This window comes from Globicephala melas, chromosome 2 (assembly GCF_963455315.2).
Source record: "Globicephala melas chromosome 2, mGloMel1.2, whole genome shotgun sequence".
NCBI classification, from domain to species: Eukaryota; Metazoa; Chordata; class Mammalia; order Artiodactyla; family Delphinidae; genus Globicephala; species Globicephala melas.
Window position 1 is genome coordinate 56,308,581 of NC_083315.2, and position 17,233 is coordinate 56,325,813.

Consider the following 17,233-nt stretch of genomic DNA (forward strand, 5'->3'; position numbering starts at 1 on the left):
CATTGGTGCATGTGCATAGAAACGGCCCTGTCCCTGCACCCCAATACCACTGGTACCACTACCGCAGTTGATTGACAGGTGCCTCACCCACGCCAGGGCCGACATGGTCCTAGCTGTGGACTGTTGATGACTGACCCAAGGAGGGTACCTGAAAGGCAAGGCATTCTTTCCTGGGACCTTGCACATCGTTCTTCAGGAGAGTCTTCTCTTCATCAATAGCCACTGGGATGGAAAACATGAGAGGCAGAGATGGGAGTTGAGAGAACATCATTTGGGTACCTTATAGCATAACATTGGTTCCTGCCCCATCTGGGGCCCAGATCGCTCCTGGCTCTCAGAGTCAGTTTCACCAACTCGTGTGGGTTTCCATAACTGCAGTCCGAAAAGCCCTTTGGCATGATGACACCTTCATCAGGCACATTAGTACAAAGTCTTTTCTGTATTTCTCAGGGTCTGAAATCAGGTTTAGTGCATTAATACAAGGAAGAGAAAATATAGGTATAAATATTGGAAAGGCAGAAACAAAACTTGTTCTTTGCAATCATTTTACCTAGAAAATCAAAGAGAACCCATTCATTCACCCAGTTATTAAAAAATGAATTCCTGGGCTTCCCTGGTGGCGCAGTGGTTGAGAGTCCGCCTGCCAATGTAGGGGACACGGGTTTGTGCCCCGGTCCGGGAAGATCCCACATGCCGCGGAGCGGCTGGGCCCGTGAGCCATGGCCGCTGAGCCTGCACGTCCGGAGCCTGTGCTCCACAACGGGAGAGGCCACAACAGTGAGAGGCCCGCGTACCAAAAAAAAAAAAAAAAGAAAAAAAAAATGAATTCCTGATTATTACTCTGGGTCTGGCATTGTGGAATGACAGAATGATTATTCAGTATACTGTCCAACTACAAGATACTGTAATGATATAACAGTAGGCTTTTAGGTTAAATAAAGCATATTACAAATTCTTTGATGTTGGACAAGGCTTGGGCCATTACTGGGGGATTCCCTGTATTCCATAGGGTCTTATGCCGGTATGAATTCCCTGATTTCTTCTAAGGATTGAACCATATCTAAAGATCTTCCCATATTGTGTTCATGGGAGGGATTTTGCACTGCTGTGAATTCTATGCTATGTGTGACATTGCCTGCCATTTCTCTAAGCCTCTCTGCATTATCTTTACTCAGAGGGATTCTCACCATTCTGACTTCTGTGATATACTTTGAGGCTTGAATTAAGTCTAAAGAACTTCCTACATTTTTCACACTCAAAGGTTTCTCAGCAGTAGGAGTGCTCTGATTTCCAGCAAGTGGGTGCTGTGCACTGAATGCCTTCCCACACTCATCGCAGTCACAGGGCACCTCTCCAGTATGAGTTCCAAGAGGCTTCCCACATTCCTACAGCCATTGGGTCCTCCTCCGTTATAGGTGCCCTGATGCAGGGAGGGAAATGTACATTTTCTTCACATGGTCATCTCCCCATAGCTGATTAGCTACCTAACTCCAAACTTGGAAAATTTATCATTCCTATTAGAGAACCAAATCCTTTCCTGCTTTGTCCTTTAAGAACTCGGTTTCAAGGTAACACATAGCTTCACTTGCTAAGCCAACAAAAGCGTGCTGTCTTCTTGTTCCTTCCCTCGCAACCACCAAGGGTCCCTTTTGTTACTCCAATAATGCAATCACATCTGGCTTAGAAAACACAATGTCCTGCCTTGAGATCAAGCTACTTGTTTCCGTGACCACGTGGTGGTGGACCTTCTTGGGAGCAAGGTCCAGACGACCCTACGGTTCCTGCAGGACACAACCGCCATGCCTCTGCATGTCACGGATCTCTGTGCCGTGGTTTCCCACCTGCAAGGTCTGATCAGTCGTCCTTGGGTTTCTCCGGTTGGAGAAGCATCTCTGGAGCCAAATATCTATGTTTAGATGTAAAACAACATTTTCCCTTCTCCTTGAGGTCCTTCTTTTAGAGAACAGCAGGCCTTATGCATGTAACAAGATGGAATGAGGAGGGAGGCTGGGCCATCTCTGACATCAGTCTAGGGTCCCAGCTCAGAGCTCTGGTGATGTTGTGGTTCTGAGCCGCGGAGTGGCTCTCTCAGAGCTCTGCCAAGGGGTCCCTTCTAGACCTCCCCATCCAAGAGTGAGTTGGCTCTACCTTTTTGCTAGAAACCTTCATTGTCAGACCCACTATCTGACTTTTTTCTTGAGGACATTTCTCTGCTGCCACCCACGTGGTTATGAAATGCGGTGATGGAGGAAGCAGCAGGGCACAGAGAGGAGCCACGGGGTGCAGTGACACACCCCACAGCGGTGCACTCGCACAGGATCCTGGGTCACCTGTCTCGCAGGCACCATCCACCGCTCACCACTGCACCCATAGCTGAGGCGACATACCCCAGCCTTGAGCCACAGCCCCTTCCACTGGCTCACCCACCCTCTCTGTCTGGCTCATACAAGAGGAGGTTCTTGTAACACGATTCCTGTCCAAGCTCCAGGCCTCTTTGCCTTCAGTGCCCAGGCAAACTCAGAAGGTATTGTTGGAAGATAGAGAACTTGCCGTACTAGATAAAAACCTTTGTTTTAAATAATAATAGTAGCTAATATTAATTGAATGCTTATTCTGTACCTAGCCCTGTTTCGTGTGTGTTACAGAATGCATCACTGAATTTTCCGATCTTGCCCCACTTTATAGATGAGGAAACTGAAGCTCAGTAAGATTATGCTGTTTGTTCAAAGTGACACCTAATATGTGGCTTGAATAGGGCAGCTTTCACTGCTACGTACACATACCCAAATGTCCTGGCTCAAGTGCAAGGGCATTCTTAAGTCAATTTGTTTTCTGTTTGTTTTTCTGTTCTATTTTTGTGGTTGTGTTTCTGTAATTCTGACTGATGGTAAAGAGGACAAAGGCTATTGGTACATTTGGTGCTATTGTCTTGATTTGTGCAAAGGCACCACCTTTGCTTTTCACCGTCAGTGTCAGTACCGTGAAAAGACAAACACCAACTTAGAGTGATTGCTTTGACCTTGTGGATCCCCTGGAAGGGTCTTGAGGAAGCTCCGCTTTGGGGTTCTTTCATGGCCATTGAAGTCCAGGCCCCTGGGTGCTGGACACATCATCCCCTCCATACTTGCCCACAGCCGGTGTCTGTTAAACTCAGCTTTTTCATTTCCTGTTTTCTAGCAGCTGGGGGTTCTGCCTTTTTTCCATAGTCTTTAAGCACTTTCTCCCTGGGTTTCCAGAATGCCACAGCGTTTCGGTTTCTCCCCAGCTCAGTGGCCACGCTTTCCCAGCCCAAGTGTTGGTTCTTGGTATTTCCTCGTCCACCTGACCTTCAGATGTTGGAGTTCTTGCAGGCTCAGTCCAGAATCCTTTTCTTTTTTTTTTTTTTTTTTTGCGGTATGCAGGCCTCTCACTGCTGTGGTCTCTCCTGTTGCGGAGCACATGCTCCGGACGTGCAGGCTCAGCGGCCATGGCTCACGGGCCCAGCCGCTCCGTGGCATGTGGGATCTTCCCAGACCAGGGCACGAACCCGTGTCCCCTACATCGGCAGGCGGACTCTCAATCATTGCGCCACCAGGGAAGCCCAGAATCCTTTTCTTTTTAACTCAACTCTTGTTTGGTGTCTCAAGATCTGTGGCTTTCAATGCTAGTTTTGTGCAGATTCCCAAAGTTATCCCTCCACTCAGAACTGTCCTCTGTGCCCCGGGCCAGCATGCTAGTCACCGGGGTGACATCCGCACATCAACGTGGGGTTCCAAAGGGAGCTCTGTCTGTCGGCCAGCTTCTGCTCCAGGCCTCCCGACGTTCAGAGATTTTGGATTCACACGTAACACCTGTCTTTCAGCACAGCCAACCATCATGAAGTCATGAGAAGTTATTTCTAAATTTACCTGCTTTCCATTGTCACTGTCCATCTGCCAGTCAGGTCCTCAGGCCCCTTGCCAGGACTGTTGCTGTCACTGTCTGCCTGGTCTGCCCTGCCCCACACCATCCCCCAGCCAGGGCCCCTACTCAGGCCCTCCCTGTTCACCACTCCTCAGGCTTCCTGCCGCCCTGCCTGCACCCACGGGGCCCTGTCCCTCACTTTCTGACCTCACCTTTTGCCTCTTTACCTGCCCATCCAGATCCAAGCACATTGATCTCTGGTGGACTCTGGGGACAGACCCAGCCTTTGGCCCCCTCTGGGCTTTCTGTTTGTGGTTATGAAGTCCCTTTGGGCCTCATTTCAGTGAGCAGCTCTGCAGCTAAGCTCCTGCATTCCCCCGCCTCCCAGACTTCCGTATCTCCTTACCCTGCACCCCCTCATGACTCTAACCTTTGGGTTATCATCATGCGGTCAGTCTCCACCAGTGTGGGTTCTGAGCCAGCCGGCGCCCACCTGCCTTGTTCCCGCACGGAGGCAGGGTGGGTGCAGTAACTACGTTGAGAACACGGGCATCACAAAAGACCCCCGCCCGCCAGTGAGAAAACACATGCCCTCAAATGGCCAAAGGACCGGGGGAAACAGTTCACAAAAGAAAAATAGGAATGACCTATGAGGTTTCAAACCGTGTCCAACTTTGCTAGTAATCGGTTTCTGGAAAACCACTCTGCAGTATGTATCAGGATCCTTGAAACTCACACTCAGTGCCCCACAGTCCCACTTTTAAGAATCTTTCCTATGGAAATGACTAAAGATACGATGCAGACTTATATGTGAGGATGTTTATCCCTTATTATTTAAAATCTGTCCTAAGTGGTTGGAAGTAGTAAAAATGACCCTCGTTAGGATAAAGGTTGAATGAATAAACAGTGGGTGAGGTTAGTGGCCCAGTGTGGCTGGAGCATAGACAGTGCATCTGGGGATGGAAAGGCTATGTGGGGACCAGGCAGTGCAGGGCATCGGGTGCCAAGTCAGAATCTAAGAGGAGGGGAGGTTGTGTTGTCCTAGCTGACCCAGGATAGACCTGGGACGTGTGTTGCCTTTAAAAATGTAAAGATGTACCCGTTTTCATAGTCAGGCATTAAAATACATTTTTGTGAGCAAGAATGCAAAACCATGCCTTTCAGGAAAGACAGCTGGGTGCCAAGGGTGGTCTCACAAAGTCGAGGGTACCTGGGAGGACCATGTGTCATGTGCAGCCTCGCATAGCCCCAAACTTCAACATACTCAAGCTGGTCTGGTTCAGGGTGTTCTGGTTACTAACTGCTTCCTAGCAAATGACACCACAACTTAGCAGATAAACCACTTTTTAAAATTTTGTTTTATTATTATTTTTTTTTGCGGTATGCAGGCCTCTCACTGTTGTGGCCTCTCCCTTTGCGGAGCACAGGCTCCGGACGCGCAGGCTCAGCGGCCATGGCTCACGGGCCCAGCTTCTCCGCGGTATGTGGGATCTTCCCGGACTGGGGCACGAACCCGTGTCCCCTGCATCGGCAGACGGACTCTCAACCACTGCGCCACCAGGGAAGCCCCAGATAAACCACTTTTTTATTAAGCCGGATTCAGACAGAATGAAGATGGTTTGTCTCTGTTCCATAACATCTGGGGCCCAAGCTGGAAAGAATGAAGGTGGGATTAACCTGAAGGCTCCTTTTGGGGCCTGGGTTTGGATGACGCAAACACTAGGATTGCCCACGGACCACCTGCACCTGCCTGTCCGTGTGGCCTGGCATCCTGATAGAATGGCGGCCTCAGGGCTGTTGTTACAGGATTCCAGGAGTCAAGGCTGCATCACCTGTGAGCACCCATCCTAGGAGGTCACTCCCTGCCTGCTGTGTTCTCTTGATCCTATGGTCGTGAGCCTGCCAGGAATCAAGAGGAAATGTAGTGGACCCCTCCTCTTGGGGGAAGGGGTAGCAAGGCCATGTAATAAAAGAGCAGATATGATGCTGTGATAATAGAAATGCCCTTGCCTTGTTAGAGAATAGTTTGCCACAAGGGGTATTATGAACTTTAACCAGGCAAGCAAGAGGCTGACGTATAACCCTACTGTTAAAATTTGCTGTGAAAAACTGCTAAGTAGATCCAGAATATGTCCCCCTGTGGTCAGTGCCTCCTTCTCCCTGGGGAAAGTCTACAGAAGCCGCTGACTGTTTAGAACATGGGAATATGAGGAATTGAAGGGCAGGGCCCAGCATCTCCAACCATCCAACCTAGTGCCAGCCCATCCTGTGTAGAGATGTACTTGGCAGTCAACTTGGCGGAAGACTCCTGCATATCCCCCTGCCCTTTCTCCTCTGCGGAAGGCAGCATGAGCAGCTCTTTCTTGCTGGGGATCTTCTTACCGAAGAGGACTCCTTCCTCTGTTCTCCCTACATAACTTATGTGGGGAGACTTAGCTAGTAAGTGAAAACCCCTTACTGAATCCCTCTTCCAGGCCAGGGGCATTTTCAGGTCACTGAAACCTCAGGCTCTGAGTCCAGAGGCCCAGGACAGACTGTCACAGGCGCCAAGCTCAGGGTGGCTCCTGCTGGCACCTCCTGTATCCTGCAAGACTCTCTGCTGTCAGGAGGCTTGATTTAGGTTTCTTGTTAGTTTAATTCAAGAATTTAATCCAGAGTGAGGTTGATTACACCCTGATTTCTAAAAGACAAGTAGCTGTTTCTTACGTTTCAGGAGCCCCTTTAAATAAATGATTTAGATATAATATATACATAAAGTAGGAGCTAGTTCGAACATTAAGTGCTTATGTGCACATTATCAGAAGTGGATAAAACAGCAGGAAATATCACGGGGCCAGCTAAATTGATACCCGGTTGCTTAAGTTTTAGGTGAATCCATAAAGCAGAGGGGCTGATAATGCAGGGGCTTCTAATTACAGCTATGGTGGCCTGCCTGCTTCTTCCGTTGTCTCTCTCTTCCCTGTATGACGATGGGGCATTCCCCCAAGGAGAGATGTATCACAGCACATCGTGCTGCTCTGTCCTGGGCCTCTGGGCCACCCTAGGAAACTTCAAAGGCCTTCACTGGAGGTAGGCAGGTGTGCAATTTCCAGTCTCTCGTAGGTTCTTTGTAACTCTTGCAGGGTTGGCAGGACCCTTGGAGAGGGTGAATTCCAAACCCTCCTTTACCAAAGACAGATCTAGAGTGGCCATGCCCCTTCCCTCTGTGTCCCTGTGTTGTAGGCACCCCCCCCCCCAGGCCTACACAGTGTCCAGGAGGAGGGCTCTGGTGACCAGAGGTTGACAGTGACAATCTGGTTTGATGTTCAGGAAGTTTCACCAGGAGCCCAAATCTGGGCTGAAAAAGGTGTGACAATACTTTGAAGTTGTTTCCTGGAGGTTCAGACCCAGGCAGACATCTGTTTTAATATACAGAGCCAGGGCAAGGAGCAGGTTTCTTCCTCTGCCTGCAGGAACGTGAGGTATGCAGGAACGTGCATCTTTTTTCTTATGTAACAAATGCTATTTATATGAAATGATTGGCTTTATCACACCCATGAGATAATTCTGATACCAGGTTTGCTTCCCATGCAGCCTCTAAGAACGTGGATGAAATGCATATGCTGCCCAGCTGCCTTTGAGAGCAAGTTTAAATCAGTGAAGCAGACTTTTCAAAGTGCATTAGCACCGTGTGACTCTTCCTTATGCGAGTTTCAGTTCCAAGATCCCAGCCAGGTGTCAGTTGGGGTCACAGTGCCGCAAAAGAAAGGGATGCAGGGCCTTGGGGACACGCTGGCCTCTGGGCTCAGCGGTGCACATGGGCTCGGGAGGTGCAGTGTTCGACCTCTACAGTGAACCTGGGAGAGAGCTAAAGGGAGAACCGTCTTTTTTTTCAAAATGACTGGAACTCTTCTGTGGAAATGAACTGTTTAGATGTATTCAAAGTTTCTAAAATATTTTTTTTATTTTCATCAAGTAGATTGTATCCTTTTAAGATACAGCTGTTTTCCCAAGTGTCCCCTCTGTGTAACTTTCCTATGGGGCTGAAATGCTACATTTTATTACAAACACTGGTGTCCACAGTGATTTTGTTTCATGGATCCCGTTGAAATTACAAGAGTGAAGACATTATTCTTGATTTGGGGGTTGCGGGAGGGGAGGGGAAGAGCAAGGAAAGAAAGGAACACCCCCCCATTTATGTGTGTGTAATATATGTATGTGCATCTTTTTTATTTTTTAAATATTATTGAAATATAGTTGATTTACAATTTCTGCTGTACAGCAAAGTGATGCAGTTATACATATATATACATTCTTTTTCATATTCTTTTCCATTACGGTTTTTCACAGGATATTGAATATAGATTTCCTGTGCTATACAGTAGGACCTTGTTGATTATCCATTATATATATACTAGTTTGCATCTATTAACCTCAAACTCCCAATCAGATGTATGCACATCTTGTTTCTTTGTTTTTTCAAAAAACATGTTTCATCTCCCAAACACGCCCACAACTGAGGAGAGGTTTCCTCTGCATCACGGGCACACTGATGCACACAAGCGCTCCTGGAGGGGAGGGTGCAGGCCCAGGGCAGGGCGTCCTCCCAGCAGGTGGAATGCTGCCCCTTGGTGGCAGGTACGCTGTGTGTGGTTCTGTGACACCTTCAACTAGAAGATGTACTTACTTTGTCAGGTACTTGAAACCTTGCCTTGGGTTGTATATTGTTTTCTTTTTGAAAAGTAATTTGCAGTGAGCGAGTCTGATATTCTCAGACCTTCCCATCACCGTGGGGGATCCAGGTGAACCCCCTCTATCTCACACATGGCACATCCGTCCTCACGGTGGTCATCCTCTGTGGTTTATCTGTGAACATACCTCCTGGAGCCCCACAGAGGAGCCTTGCAGCCCTTATGATGTAGAACTTGGACCACAACCTGGAGCTACTGTCCTTAGACTTAACGTCTGCTCCTCCTGCCCCTCTCCGTGGGGCGAATAACTCAGCCAGTTCCATCCCTCTTCCTGAGACGGGGGCCCACTTGGCTGACCGCTGGGAACTCTGTGTCTAAGAACCATTCCCTTTCATCCTAACCTTCTCCTCCTAGGGGCCCCTCCAGGCACACAGCCCCCAGGTGCTGTCCCCCACACACTTCACCCCAAGACCCAAGCCAGAGACTGGGGAGGGGCCTCTTGTCCCCTTCCCCTGCCACCCTTCCCTTCCCAACCAAGACTGCTTGTCAGCCCTACCTGCCTCAACTCCCTGTGTCCATCCCCTTTCTCACCTCCCTCGGCCAGTGGCGTCCTGGCTCTGAACACTGCAGCCATCCTCTGACCAGGCTCCTGCCTTTGGCTACTTTGCATACAGAGTGGTCCTCTGTACACAGAATGGTGCAGAGCCCTTCCCCTTAGCCCCCTTTAGGCAGAACCCACCCCCCACCTTCTCTCCAGCCCACCTACTCCAGGGCCTGTGGTGAGGTCTCACTCAGTGTGCACCTGGGGCGGAGACCCTGCCTGGCTGCCTGCTGGCCCCAGCCAGATGGCAGTAGGGCCTGCACTAGCCCTGCGACCCCAGCTTCCAGGCACTGTGCCCCACTCATGCTGCCTGCCTTGTGCAGTGCTCCTAGCCCAGCCTCCTCCATGGACAGAGGGTGAGGGGCCTCCCCCCATCGCCCAGCCATGCTGGCTGCCAGCTTTAACCCAAGACCCCAGAAACCCCACAGTGCCTCCAGGGTCCACGTAAGTGTCCTGATATCCCACTAGGCATTGACATTTAATTTGGTTCAGCATTAACCTTTTGAATCACCTTGAACCTATGGGAATACCAGCCATTAGGAGGGTGCTATAGACTGCATGCCATGCTCGTGTCCCCCCAAAGTGCATATACTGAAATCCTACCCCTCAGTATGATGGTGTTAGGAGGGGGCGCTTTAGGAGTTAAATTAGGTCATGAGGATGGAGCCATCATGAATGGGGTTGTTGCCCTTGTAAAGGGACCCCAGAGAGCTCCCCTGCCCCTTCCACCATGTGAGGACACAGAAGGCTGTATCCACGAACCAGGGAGCACACACCAGACACTGAGTACGCCAGCACCTTTATCCTGGACTTCCCAACCTCCAGAACTGTGGAAAATGAATTTCTGTTGTTTAGAAGCCACCCCATCTATGGTATTCTGTCACAACAGCCCAAATGGACCAAGACAAGTGGTCAGGTGGCTTTATAACAAGATGTTCCATTTCAGGATTAATGATAGGAACCTATTAAATATATAGCAAGTTTCCCTAGTATACACTTAAAGCCCAATTTCATTTCCTAGAAAACTGAACAGCTGCTTTTAGGGACAAAATGATGTTAAGAGCTCAGCTCTGGGATTGCACATCCCCTGAAGGGTGTTGTAAGGGCTCTTCAGTTCCTGCAGACAGACCTTGGCAATCACGTCGCATTGCAAAGCTGTTCGGTGCACAAGGGATACAACACTTTCTCCTCAGTGGTCCTAAGTCTTATGGTCCTTTGATTTTAATTTGGTTATAGTTTTAGTAGAGCAAAGCAGTTCCACTGAAATGGAACTGTCGCTCTCCTCACCCCATTTGGTGGGAAGACAGCCATGCTCAAGGCTGACCACAGTAAATCTGGAACACTCTGTATCTGACAAGGAGACATTTCTTTTCCTGCAATCCAGCAAGGATGGGACACATCTTTGAAGGGCTTCCCTTTTGGGGCCAATTTCTCCCCATGAGGCTGAACCAGATTTTTATCTGAGGCTCCCTCCCTTGTCTTCCTGCTTCTCCAGCTCGGATGGCTTAGTGTGGCTGGGCAGTTCTGACGCTGACCACCCAGGGTCAGCACAGACCCCACAAGTTAAGAGCATGGTCCCCAACAAGCCTGCCTCGCTTCAGACACCGGGCACAAGTTCCACAGTCCCCAGGCCACCTGTACTTCTGACTGCTACAAGTTACGTTTTATGATAAAGGTACAAATCAGGACCAGCCAGATGAGGAGATGCACAGTGTGAGGCCTGTGAGCCTCCTTGTCCTCTCCCCGTGGAGTCAGAGCATATGACCCACCTGGCACAGGCGTGTCACCAACCAGGAGGGTCACCCAAGCTATTGTGTCCAGAGTTTTTGGGGGGGTTTCACTATGGAGACGTGATTAGTTGGGTCACTGGCCACAGCCCCAGTTCCCTCCCAGGAGGTTGGGAGGTTAGGCTGATAACATTTGACTCAAAGCCCCAACCTACTAATCACTAATTACGTGGCTGGTCTTTGTGGCCCGGGCAGCTCTGTTCTGAGTCATCTGGTTAGCATAAATGCAGCTGTGACCCAAGGGATCCACCATGAATGACAAAGGCACTGCCATCACTCAGGAAATCCCAAGGATTTAAAGTTCACTTCCCAGGAAGCCAGGGACAAAGGCCAGACAGATTCTTTACTAGACAACAATCTGTCATCAGAGGTTAGTAAATTATGCTGTGGTTTCTAGTATAGATTCTAGAGTCAGACCGGGAGATGTGAATTCCAGCTTCTCACCAACTGTGTGACCTTGGGCAAGTGACTTCACCTCTCCAAACCTCACTTTCCTCATCTGTAAAATGGGAATGATGATACCGCATAGGATGGTAGAGGCAATGAAATAAAATAATGCATGTTAAGTGCTTTAAAAGTTCTTCACAAATAGTACACCTTCAGTGTCACTTGTCACTATGTTTATAAAGAAGTGCAATCAGAGTCATAAAATATTACCTGTACACAAAATCTAACTTTAAAATGTTGATTTTCTTTAGCTATTACTTTATACCTCAAAAATCAATTGACTACTTCTTCCTTGTTAGCAAAGTTCAAGTGAGTAAAAGTGGTATTAAATGCATGATATACTTTTCCACCTTGAAAGTATTCATTTGTTCATCCACTGAAGTTTTACTGGACCTCCTGCTCACCAGCAGCTATGTCCGGAGCTGGGGCCATTGCTGTGGGAAGTCTCACCCCTGCCTCAGGAAACCTCCTCAGTCACATTACAGAACCAAGTGGTAGGAGTGTCTTAGTCCTGGCTGTTACGACAAAGTGCTGTAGACTGGGTGGCTTACAAAAGAAATGTATTTGTCGTGGTTCTGGAGGCCGGAAGTCTGAGATCAGGGGCCAGGCCAAGTTCTGGTGAGGGCTCTCTCCTGGGTTGCAGACAGCCGTCTGCTCGTATCCTCACTTGATGGAAGGGGTGAGGGAGCTCCCTGGGGTCTCTTATAAGGTCACTGACCCCATTCAAAGCCCCCACCTTCTAATACCATTGCATTGAGGGTAGGATTTCAGTACATGAATTTTGGAGAGACACAAACATCTAGACCACAACAAGGAGTGAAGGGCTGTGGAGCACAGAGGGAGCTGGTCATTCACCCCTGTTCCTGGATGCTGTCCAGGCCTTCCTGCCTTCCTGTCCCCACCCACCAGCTCAGTCAGCAGATCCCCAATATCAGCTCAAGTCAGGCCATTCCGAGCAACCCCCTAGAGCCTGGAATCCATTCGGTAGATCATAACCATCATTTTTTAATGGAATAGAATGAAAAATAGATGTACCTTAAAGGGTAGCCAGGGTAATTTTTGGTTCAAACATAAATGCCCTGTCCCTCATGTAAAATCTTTCATAGTTGTGTGAATTTAAAAGTGTGAAAAGCACTGAACTCAAAGGTGAAGACATTTCTCACCAGGTGGCTCCGGAGGCCTCTGAGGAAGGACGGGGCACTGAGAGGGCCACACATCCTGAGCCGAGGGAGCAGGGGGCCAGCAGTGCTCCCAGCCCTGTGCTCTGCCAGGAGCTCAGAAGGCCAGCCCTGGGGCCACCCAAGCCAGCCTCAGCAAGGTGGCCAGAGCAGCCTACCCATGGAAGTGTCCCCAGACACACAGCTGGAAGCCAGTCCCCGGCCTCTAACAACCACTGGCCAGGGACTTCAGGGGCTGGGGGTGTCCTCACCTCCACCTGGGCATCGACACATGGGAGCTGCCAGCCATCGGCAGGGGCAGTGAGCAGAGGGAGATCTGTGCGTGTGTGGGGTTCCAGCACGTTCCAGAACATTCCAGAATGAGCAGGTGCATGCCTCTGTGTGTGCGTGCGTGTATCTTAGTCTTTAAATTTCCAAACCTACCCAGTTTGCCAAGATACTTCTCTTATGTGAGGTCTGCATTCTGTGGTTGACCTGCCCACAAAGTTTCACCCTGGACTTTGCCCTTCTCCAGCACTCCCCACAGCGTGGTTAGGAAGGAGGTTTGTCACCACCTCTCTGCACACCTTGGAAGCGTTCTAGTGAGTAAGCCTCAGCCACGCCGGGTGGGTGCTGGGCCCTGTAGGGGGGATACCCGCCTGGGCAGTGCTCAGAGGACCCCCCAGGGGGGCTGCTTCTCCAGGGCCTGGCCCAGGGCTTCGGCTGTGACTCAGAGCAGGTTGTGTGTCCATGTCCACTGAGGTATGCATTTTTCCTGGAGTATTCTTCCGTTGATTTTTAAAAATTTGTTTTCACATCAGATATTAACTGTATGACTTGCAGACTGAAATTAAGCTTTTAATACACTGCTGCTGGAAATCAAACTAGTTGAAGAACTCAAGGTGCTCCCATGCATGTGGGTTGGATTTTTGAGACCCAGACATCCTTGTCCAGCCCCTGGTGCAGCCAGTTCCAACTTTGACCTCCTGAGGCAGACACTGACATTTTTCTTTCTCTTGCTCCCTGCCCTTGCCACGTTGCCCAGTTCTAAAATCATTCCTTTAGGCATCCAGGAGCAAGACTTTGTCCCCCTGAACTAAAAGCCCACTCATTAGGATTGAGTTAGGAAAATGGTGTCTCCTATGAAAAAGATCACATTTGGTTACTTAATAAATCAGTTTTCAAATAATGGTTTTCCCCCAGATATCTGCACAGCTAAGCACTCAGCTTCTCTAAGAGTTTGCATCCTCATCATCTTCTCCATGAGGCTGTTTGATTTTATGACCTTCTCTCCCACTCCCACCCCTTCCTGCCCGGCATGCCAGGTCCTCTGTTTCAGTCATAGCACTTACAGACTCATAATCTCTTCTTTAAGAGACTTATTATTTTTTATAACAGACTCATAACCTCTTGTTTAATTGACATTTTTTAATACCGATTATTCATTGTTTGTCTGTCTCACCTACTGGAATATAAGCTCCCCCAGGGCAGGGATTTTTGTCTGTTCACTCCTGTGCGCTGAGCACCTAAAATAATTTCCATTGTGTGATTATTTGTGGAATGAACAAATACAGGATTTTTGTTAGTTATCATGAACCCACTCTGCTGAACTTAAAAATGTATATGGGTCCATATATTTTGGCATTTTATTTCTTAAGCAGCTGAGTCTTCAAGAAAGCAAATAGGGCAATGATTCATGTAGTCAAACTCTCCAGGACTTTGGAATTGCTCAGTGTTGAGAGGGGAGGGGTGTGTGTGTGTGTGTGTGTGTGTGTGTGTGTGTGTGCGCGCGCACCAGGTCCTCCTTCCCTGATTGACTAGGCTGGCTCCCCCAGGAGATGCTAACAGCTTCAGATCCTGCTTTGGGTGGTCTCATCTCCTGGGTTGACTCTTATTAAGGAGGTGTTCCAGCTTTTTGGTGTTTCAGTGCAAATGTCTCTTCTTCTCCCAAATTAATTCATGAGACCAATCGTGTCTCCTAGACACCTGGGATCACTACTGAAGCCTCCATCAAAGGCATGCTGTGTAGTATGTGGATGTTGCCAGGGGGCTGATGCTGCTGTAATCAGCAAGGAGCAATGGGTATTTGAGATCTGCCCTCCAGAGATAATGTCTTCCATGTGCCAGATGTGATCACATCCCCGTTGGCAGATGAGAGGTTCATTTTGGAAGGGCAGGTTCCAGCCAGAATGTTTCACTGCAGGTAGATGATCCTTCACTTGTCTCCCAGCTGGTCTTTCTTAGTTCTCTTGTTCTCCTCCTCCAAAGATAGTATTTTTCAAGGTGTGGGAACATCTTGGTGATAGAGGAAGTCTAAAGCAGGGGCAAAGAGACAGGATGAGGGCTCTTGGGTGAAGACATGCAGGCAGAGGTTCAGGGAAGCCATGGGGCTGGGTTAGGAGCTGTGGGCTTGGCTCCCACCCAGCAGGCAGCAGGTATGTTCCAGGGCTGCAGAGAGCACCTGTGTGAACCTGAACTTCCTGCTGACTCAGGGTTTTCTGTAAGGCCAAGGAAGCCTTGGGCAGCCCTCCTTGGAGGGCAGCATCCTGTGCTTCATGGCTAATTCCGTGGGAGACCACGGGGGAGGGCTTGTTACCAAACACCAGTTTGTGTGCCCAACGCACAGTGAGGCCAAACAAACTGAAACGTTGTAGTTCAGAGCACAGAAGGGTTTATTGCAGGACCGTGCAAGGAGTCGGGGTGGCTCATGCTCAAAAGTCCCCGAAGGGTTTCAGCAAAGCAGGTTTAAGGCCAGGTGAGGGAGGGCATGGTTGGTTGTTGCAATCTTCTTGGTGTCAGAATCCTTTGTTCTTGCAACTCTCCATGTGGGTCAGGTCACGATGTTCCTGTAAACCTCCAATAAGACAAATGTTATTCCGTTCTGCAACTTTTTATCTCTATATGAATGGACTCTTAAAGGTCAGAGCCTTGAGAATGGGCTATCCTGTATATTTCATGCCATAGACAACATTCTTTTACAAAAGGTGCAGAGCCAGCATGACTAAGCACAGTCAAGGGAATACAAAGGTTAAAACAAAAGGAACAGATCTAATATGGAGTCAGATTTGTTCTTCCCTATTTCAGGCTGTTTTGGGGAAGAAAAGAAGCCTCTCATTCTGCCCTATCATAATATATGGCTGTGTTATTGTTCATCTCCTGATAGCCTTGTTTTCACTCTTTTTACCCACCCTGCTACTACTTTCGTTTCAGTGGGACTAATGCCTAGTTTTCTTCTTGACAATTAAACAGTGTGGTTGCCGAGAATCAGTTCTTATTGTTGTTGGTTTTAAAGGTGCTGGTGATCAGATTTTGATAGGTTATAAATTGGCTGTCCCAATACCTCACCTCCTTACACCCTGTTTGTGGGACAGTAAATATGCTGCTGGGAGTGAACAGAGTTCATTTACATGAGTGTCTGTTGACTGATTGGAAACAACAGTGCCAGTTTGTATATTTCATATGATTTAAACCTATCCAAAGTTCCAGCACTCAGCTTGCCCATCTCACTTTTCAGGTAAAAAACGGAAATAAAAAGATTAAGGTAGTAAAGAGGACAGCCTGGAATTTGAACTGGGTTGAATGGGGAAGATGCTGCTACACCAGGTAATGAGCTCTGTCAGATAATGTATCACTCATCATCTTAGCAAACTGCCAACACGTGAATGTTTTATATAAATAAAACTCCGTCTTAGGATTCCCACATTCTGTAACACTGAGCAGAATACCTGCTAAATAATATTTGTTCATTCAGTGTTTGTGGAATTACACATACACATATATATGTAATTATAATAGCCGGGTAATATCAACATTAATCAATAAAATCAGCTAAAAATTGAAAATATACAGGTAAAAACACCATTTTTAACATTGCTAATATTGAAAGAAGTGCTTACATTACTTGACATCATTTACAAACTTCTTGAATACATTGCAAATTAACAAATAAAAGTAGTTGTCAATATTAACCATAGTTAGAATTTAGCATAGCACATCTTTATGTTTTTGGGCTTATAATGTATATTGCAGGAGCCATTTTAACTTCAAACATGTATGATGTAAATACAAGGAATAAGTTTTTCTTTTGAAGACTTTATTACATGCTTTTATTTTAAACGGTGTATGTCAGTGGTTCCCCAACTTTGCTGGAGAACTTTAAAAACTGCTGCTGTCTGCCTTTCAGTCCCAGCCATTATGATGTGACAGGCATAGGATTTAATCTGTATGTTGGGATTTTTGAAAGCTACCCAGGTGATTCCAATATGCAGCCAAGTTTAGGAACCCCTGGTATATGCAATGCATGAAGAATCATCAGATGTAGCATCTGAGTCTGCCCCAGTACTCCTTGATCTATTGATTTATTCCTTTATTCACTGTGCATTTGCATAAATAAGCACTATGCTAACTACCTGCCAGGCATTGTGCAGATGCTGGGCACATAGTGGTGAATGAAAAAGGCATAGGCCTACCTCATGCAAGTTTAGTGTAGCAGAGGAAGACAGACAGTATTCAAGTAAATAAATCAACACTTTAAAAATGTTAAAGACTGTGGAAAGTGAGTGGAAGGTCATGAACAACACGCTGTTATGGAGAATGAGTGGGGTTCCAGGCAGCAAGAGAGCATAGATGAATCCTCCAAGGCAGGATAGAGCTTGCCAAATCCTAAGGACAAACACAGGGCTGACGTGG

The 17,233-nt window shown here is 47.9% G+C and overlaps 1 protein-coding gene across 3 annotated transcripts in view; it reads left to right on the forward strand.

The window, feature by feature from the left end:
- Positions 1-17,233, forward strand: part of LOC115862920 (OTU domain-containing protein 7A) — a 398,816-nt gene that overhangs the window by 94,844 nt on the left and 286,739 nt on the right. The window contains exon 2 of one of the 3 annotated variants that reach the window (XM_060293934.1): positions 16,059-16,147. The exons of the other annotated variants lie outside the window; for them this stretch is intronic. The gene's annotated coding sequence lies outside the window, so the exon portion shown is untranslated. The remainder of the gene's footprint in view (positions 1-16,058; positions 16,148-17,233) is intronic. 3 annotated transcript variants of the gene reach the window in all.